Consider the following 7,926-nt stretch of genomic DNA (forward strand, 5'->3'; position numbering starts at 1 on the left):
ATCAAGAACAGATTATTTCTCCACGTTAGTTTCCCCTAATTTCATCCTTATTTTAACCAACTTCTGGTGGAAATTTGGCATTTCCAGTAATTACAAATATAGAAAGCAGAACATAGAGTATCACACACCGGTGACTTTGTCATCAAAGGACATGTACAGATCATTACAAGTCCTGTAGCTGCTTTGTACAGATCTAAAAATTAAATTACAAGCTCTACCGGCAGTCTCAATTGTAGCATGAATCTCTAAAGAGTCTTATTAATAAAAACAAACCTGGAGGCAGGTATTGGGGTGAACTGGAAGATCAGAGAAGCAGAACAAGCCACAGCCACCTCACCTTGCCAATTCCTCAGCTGATCCTGTATCCTCAGACTGGAAGCCTCTGAGTCCTCAACCAGAATGAATCTCAGCTGAACTGCTGCTAAAAGCCTAAAAGCTTAATCAGCCTAGTTCCTGGTTTTCACACCTTATATACCTTTCTGCTTCCTGCTATCACTTCCTGGGATTAAAGGCGTGAGTCACCATGTCTGGCTATTTTCAGTGTGGCTTTAAACTCAAAGAGATCCGGATGGATCTCTGCCTCCCAAGTGCTAGGATTAAAGGTGTATGTGCCACCATTTTCTAGCCTCTATGTCTATCTAATGGCTGTTCTGTTCTCTGACCCCAGATAAATTTATTAGTATGCAAAATATATTGGGGGACATATAGCACCACACTGAATAATTTTAACTTTGATGTTACTGTATTGAGCCTGCCAGTAGAACTTGTAATTTGTTAGCAATAAGGCATGCAAATTACCTTGTCACTTTATAAACAATGTGTGTAACAATCCTGTTTTCATGTATTAAATGTATTTATTAATTCTTGGTTTTAGTTAATTTAGTTGCAAGTACTCATTTGGCAAAGGCCAGAGATGAGCCCCTGCTTATATGGTTGTACCACCAATAGCTATGTGACCCTGACCAATCTCTTTTATAGCCCCAGGTCCTCCCTGTAAAATAAGGGAGCTGACCTGCTGGTCTCCCAGGGGCTTGACTGAATTTAGCATGTTTTGCTCTCAAATTCAGAAACTATTTGGTTCCTCTGGGGTTTGTGTGCTTATGAATGGCTAAGGTCATTCAAATATTCGGTAAGTGTCTCATGCTATGCCTTCATATCTTCAGAAAGATCGAAGATGACAGTCCTGGGGCCCAACAGAATGTTCTCATTAATGCTGTAGGCCAAAATACCACCTCTGTTCCACTGTCTGGAGGTGACAGTGGCTGCTGCTTAAATCCATACGGCCACAGGAAAAAAGCAAGTGTAAGGAACACAAATTTTTTTCTTTCTTTTTTTTGTTTAAAAAATTTTAAAATTCATTTTGCATACCAACCACAGATCCTCCTCTCATTCCTCCTCATGCTTCCCTATGCCCCCAACCTGTGGTGATATATTGGGTACCCTAATAAAATTTGACTGAAGATCAGAGAACAGAGCCAGCCACTAGATTAGACATAGAGGCCAGACAGTGGTGGCACACACCTTTAATCCTAGCACTTGGGAGGCAGAGATTTGTCTGGATCTCTGTAAGCTCAAAGCCACCCTGGACTACATGAGATTGATTCAGTCTAGGAGAGAAACAGCCAGGCAGTGGTGGCACACATCTTTAATCCCATCACTTGAAATTCATACCTTTAATCCCAGTATTTGGGAGGCACACACGCAATTAATCCCAGTACTAGGAAAGAAGTGATGTCTGGGTAGAGAAAGGTATATAAGGCATGAAGAGACAGGAACTAAGGATTTCTGACTGAGGAAACTCATTCAGCTAGAGGCCTATCGGCTGAGGCTTTTTCAGCCTGAGGAGTTGGTGAGGTAAGAGGTGGTGGCTGTGGCTGGCTCTGCTTCATTGATCTTCAGGCAAATTTTATTAGGGTACACAATATATCACCACACCCACCCACTCCCCATCCCCTCCTCCTTAATGGTAGGAACATTAATTTTTGAAGGAAGCTCCTTAGCTTGGAAATTGTTACACTTACATGGACATGGTAATATGAAGCCAATGCCTGCTACATAGCTAGTTCTGTAGAAAAGTAGAGGGAGGGAGAGGCAAAATACATTGTCATGCTTTGCAGGATGTTCCCAAAAGACCCAAGAACCCTGTCAGTTGCTAGGGGGAAGCTCTGAAGATCTATTCGACCTGGAACAAGGGTCATAGCAGTTTAAGAGTACAGGGGAGTTAAGCTACAATGTAACCAGCCTGGTTTCCCTGGCAAACTTGGGCAACTGGTTTCATTGTATGTGACTTTCATATTGGACCCAGGTAGACTTTGATCCCATTGCAGGAAGCTTTATCTATACCCTTCCTGGATGTCGACTGTGGTGATATATTGTGTAACTTAATAAACTTGCCTGAGGATCAGAGGACAGAGCCAGCCACTAGATTAGACATAGAGGCCAGGCAGTGGTGGCACACACACCTTTAATCCCAGGAAGTAATATGATAGGGCAGAGAAGTGTATATATGGTGTGAGGAAACAGGAACTCACTCTCTTTAGGCTGAGGATTTTGTAGAGATAAGAACTAGTGGCTGGCTGTTCTGCTTCTCTGATCTTTCAGCTTTCACCCTGATATCTGGCTCTGGGTTTTTTATTGTAAGACTGTTTAAGATTCAACCAACAGTTGGCCTTTATTCAGTTGATAGGATCTGACTAATGTCCCCAGTTCACCATTATTTTTGCTGGAAGATAGAAGAGTCAGTCTAATATGGGTGTCATTGAGCTATGGGTACAGGGAAGGATGTAGAGACACCGGGTAGGGCCTCAGCTTGTGTCCCAGATGAAGCCTTTTCAGGGATACATGTGGACAGCACTTTGAGTCCAGCCAAAAGGTTGGCTAGAAGAAATACGATGAGATCCAAGTGTACTTAAGGAAGATTCAGGGCCTTTAAATACAGACCCTGTTAACCCTGGCTTGGAGGTAAGAATCCCAGAGCAGAGGTGGCCCCCAGACAAGGAGACAAATTCAAGATGAAAGCTTCAGTTCCCCGGTGGTGGTAATGAGTTTGGGAGAACAGTGGGACCCACACACTAGACCTAGTGGTCCTTCTTAGCAACAGATACTGAAGACAAGCAAGCCTCATAATTAAGCCCAGCAGCCCAGAATCCAGGTGACTCCAGGGCATATCTGAGAAGACAAAGAGGAAATGGGTCTGGTGAGAGGGTAAGGGAAGAGAGTAGAAGCCAACTGTGCCCTACACTAAACTTCAGGAAGGGAGTTGGATATTTGGCCTTGAAACTAAACAATACTTTCTTGTGCCTGTAATTCCAGGACTTTGGCGGTTGAGGCAAGAGGATGGGAATGGTAAGCAAGACAGGCTGGACTACAGTAGGAGAGTCTGTCTTAGAAACAAACAACAAATATATAATGTTGGTAAGTAGTCTGGTATACAATAGCCCATTCTTGGGCTGAAAGTGAAGCTCTGTTGTAGAGCCCTTGCTTACCTAGCAGTCATGCATAAGACTCTGGGTTCCATCCTCAGTAGTATAAAACAAAAACAAAAAACAAACAACAACAAACAAGCAAACAAAAAAAAAAACAGCAGAAGAAGCAGAAACAGAACCAGTTCTATATAAATAATTCTGTGGCTTCCACATTTTATTGTTTATTTTTATTTTTATACCACTGAGGATATTATTCAGGGCCTCATATATTCTAGGCAAGTATCCTATCAGTGAGCTATATCCTCAGCCATTTTTAACTTTTTGAGTCAGGATTTCATTCAAGCAGGCTTCCCTTAAACTTTTAATCTTCCTGCCTCAGTCTCCCTATCAGCTAGGATTACAGATATGAGCCACGAAGCCACACTTTTTTTTTGGTAGCAGGCCTTTTCGGACTGCCAGCCCCCAAATCATGACATGGAGACTTATTATTAGTTATGCATGCTCAGCCTTAGCTTAGCTTGCTTCTAGCTAGCTTTTTTTTTTTTTTTTTTGTTTTTTGAGACAGGGTTTCTCTGTGTAGCTCTGCGCCTTTCCTGGAACTCACTTGGTAGCCCAGGCTGGCCTCGAACTCACAGAGATCCGCCTGGCTCTGCCTCCCGAGTGCTGGGATTAAAGGCGTGCGCCACCACCGCCCGGCAAGCAAGTTATGCACCAGCCTCCTTGTCAGGGAATCGAACCCCAGTCTCCCGCGTGACAGGCGGGGATACTCACCACTATACTAACAAGGAAGGCCTAGCTAGCTTTTTAAATTATCCCATTTCTCTTCATCTACGTTTTGTCTTGGGGCCTTTTATCTTTCTTTCATTCTGTGTGTTCTACTTTCCTATTGCCTCTGTGGCTGGCTGGCGGCTGCCTGGATGGCTGGCCCCTGGCATCTCTCCTTTCCCCCATATTCCTTCTCTTACTTATTTTCTCTGCTCACCAGCCCTGCCCATCCTCTCATCTGCCTAGCTATTGGCAATTCAGCTTTTTATTAGACCAATAACGTGCTTTAGGCAGGCAAGGTAAAACAGCAACACATCTTTACATAATTGAACAAATGCAGCACATCTTTACATAGCTGAAGTAATATTCCACACCATAAACAAATGTAACATATCTCTACGTAGTTAAACAAATGCAACATACCTTTACACAGTTAAAGTAATATCCCGCAACATTAACAAATGGAACACATCTTTATATAGTTAAAGTAATATTCCACAACATTTTTTCTTCAAGTTGAGCGTTTTTGCTTGTTTTAAAATATTTCTTTTTAATTTATATGTATAGCTGTTTAACCTGTATGTATGCCAGTGCATGGCACACATGGAGTGTCAGGCCAGAAGAGGGCATCGGATCCCCTGGAATTGTGGTTATAGCTGGTTGTGAGCTGCTTTGTAAATGCTGAGACTCAAACTCCGATCCTCTGGAAGAGCAGTCAGTGCTCTTAACTGCTGAGGCATTTCTCCAGCCTAAGTTGAGAGTTTGTTAAATAGATAAGAGATAGCCCTGAATTGCAGAGTTGAGGGCCAAGGTAGAGGAGGTTACACTTGTAACTGTTAGGAAAAGGACAGTAATAAACTGAGTATAGCATAAGTGAATTCCAGCACTCAGGAAGCTGAGAGAGGAGGAGGACTTCTGCGAGTTTGAAGCCAGCAGCCTGGGCTATGTAGTGAGATTCTGTCTCAAAGAAAATAAGTATAAAGGTTTTTCGAGACAGGGTTTCTCCGTGTAGTTTTGGTGCCTGTCCTGGATCTCACTCTGTAGATCAGGCTGGCCTTGAACTCTCAGAGATTCACCTGCCTCTGCCTCCCAAGTGCTGGGATTAAAGGAGTGTGCTACTGCCACCCGGATAAAAATGTATTTTTAAAAAATTCAAAAACCTGGGTGTGGTGGCTTATGTCTGTAATTGCAGGAGGCCAGAGGATGAAGCAGGCAGATTATCACCTGTTTGAGGTCAGCTTGGATTATAAATTGAATTCTAGAACAGCCTGGACTACAGAAAGAAACCCTATTTCAAAGGAAAAAGAGAATACTATGCACCGAAGACATGGGTGCAGGCTTCAAGAAAGAGCTGCCAATTTCCACATTTTATGGGTAAGCAAACTTGTTCTGGTCCAAGGTCATACTGCTGAGGAAAAGCCAGGGCTGGGAGGCACATAGCTTGGCATTAGAGTATAGAGAGCTTGAGGCCTCCCCTTGTGTTCTCTCCCTCATCTCTACCACCTCTTGGCTGTGATTGCTGTGATTGGCTGTGTGTCATTTTCAGAGCATTGAGCTGAGCCTATTCTCCCTTCAATGATAACTAATACATTTCTCACTGGGAGCGGTGGGACATGCCTCTAATCCCAACACTTGACAGGTAGAGGCAGGAGTAAGTTTATTAAGTCAGCCTGGGCTATAATGTGAGAATGTCCCTTCCTGCCCCCCTACCCCCACAAATAAAGCAAGGACCTGTGGATTTGATTGAGATATACTGTAACTGTATACATGTATTGAAAGTATCAAAGAATAATAAAAGATTAAAAAAACCCAAGTGATGTGGAACAATCCTTTTCTACACTATGAATATATATTACTCTAATTGGTTAATAAAAAGCTGACAGGCCAGAATGGCTACGATCAAAAACACCAATGACAGTCAATGTTGGAGAGGATGTGGAGCAAAGGGAACACTCCTCCACTGTTGGTGGGAATGTAAACTTGTACAACCACTGTGGAAATCAGTATGGCGGTTTCTCAGAAAATTAGGAATCGAACTACCTCAAGACCCAGCCATCCCACTCTTGGGCATATACCCAAGGAATGCTGATTCATACCATAAAGATACATGCTCAGCTATGTTCATAGCAGCACTATTTGTAATAGCCAGAACCTCGAAACAACCTAGATGCCCATCAACGGAAGAATGGATGGAAAAATTGTGGTACATATACACAATGGAGTACTACTCAACAGAGAAAAACACTGAAAGCATGAAATTGGCAGGCAAATGGATGGAACTAGAAAAAATCATCCTGAGTGAGGTAACCCAAACCCAGAAAGACAGTCATGGTATGTACTCACTCATAAGTGGATTCTAGATATAAAATAAAGAACAATCAGACCACAACCCATAGAACCATGGAGGCTATATATATAGCATGGAGGTCCCTAGGACGACTGTGGCTTATAATAAATTTCGGTTTTACTCAATTATTGAAAAAAAATAGCCAAATGAATGGAAACACATGAACTATGAACCAAAGGCTGAGGGGCCCCCAGCTGGATCAGGCCCTCTGAATAGGTGAGACAGTTGATTGGCTTGATCAGTTTGGGAGGCAACTAGGCAGTGGGACCAAGTCCTGTGCTCATTGCATGAGTTGGCTGTTTGAAACCTGGGGCTTATGCAGGGACACTTGGCTCAGTCTGGGAGGAAGGGACTGGACCTGCCTGGACTGAGTCTACCAGGTTGATCTCAGTCCTGGGGGAGGATTTGCCCTGGAGGAGGTGGGAATGGGGGGTGGGCTGGGGTAAGGGGAGGGGGTGGGAGGGGGGAGAATAGGGGAACCCGTGGCTGATATGTAGAACTGAATGGTATTGTAAAATAAAAATAAATAAATAAATAAATAAATAAATAAATAAATAAATAAGCTGACAGGCAGGTAGCTGGGCAGGAAGTTAGGTGGGAAAGCCAAACTAAGAATGATGGGAGGAAGGAGGGCAGAGTTAGGAGAGATGCCAGCCAGTCAGGTGCTGAGCAAGCAGGATGTGTAAAAAAAATGAAGTAACAAGCCATGAGCCACGTGGCAAGCATAAATAGAAATATGGATTAATTTAAGTGTAAGAGTTAGCTAGTAACAAGCCTGAGCTATTGACCAAGCATTTATAAGTAATAGTAAGCCTCTGTGTAGTAATTTGGGACCAGATAATTGGGACAGGAAACGTGTTTACAAACAAGGATCTAGCAGGGTGTGATGGTATACCTCTTTAATCTCAGCTCTCTGAAGGAAAGGCAGGTGGACTTCTGTGACTTAGTTTCAGGACAATCAAGGATACACAGTGAAATCTTGTGGCAAAAAGAAAAGACTCGAGATAATTTATGATTAGGAAGTAAAAGTGCTTGTTGTGGAATATTATTTTAAGATGTGTTACATTCGTTTATACTGTGGAACATTTGTTTTAATGATGCAAAGATGTGTTGCATTCCTTTATGCTGCATTTGTTTAACTCTGTGAAGCTGTGTTACTGTGCCTGTCTAAAACACCTGATTGGTCTAATAAAGAGCTGATTGGCCAATAGATAGGCAAGAGAAAGGATAGGTGGGGCTGGAAGGCAGAGAAAATAAATAGTTGGAGAAATCAGGGAAAAAAGATTGAGGAGCAAGAAAAGGAGGAGAGGAGGACCTCAGGGGCCAGTCACTCAGCTACACAACCAGCAACAAAGTAAGAAAGAAAAAAAGGTATATAGAACAGAGAAA

At 42.8% G+C, this 7,926-nt stretch overlaps 1 non-coding gene across 1 annotated transcript; it reads right to left on the reverse strand.

The window, feature by feature from the left end:
- Positions 1-4,141: 4,141 nt before the first annotated feature.
- Trnad-guc lies at positions 4,142-4,213 on the reverse strand. Its single transcript has one exon. It is a non-coding gene; the product is annotated as a tRNA-Asp (tRNA).
- Positions 4,214-7,926: the final 3,713 nt, after the last annotated feature.

Source organism: Peromyscus leucopus, chromosome X, assembly GCF_004664715.2.
Source record: "Peromyscus leucopus breed LL Stock chromosome X, UCI_PerLeu_2.1, whole genome shotgun sequence".
NCBI lineage: Eukaryota > Metazoa > Chordata > Mammalia > Rodentia > Cricetidae > Peromyscus > Peromyscus leucopus.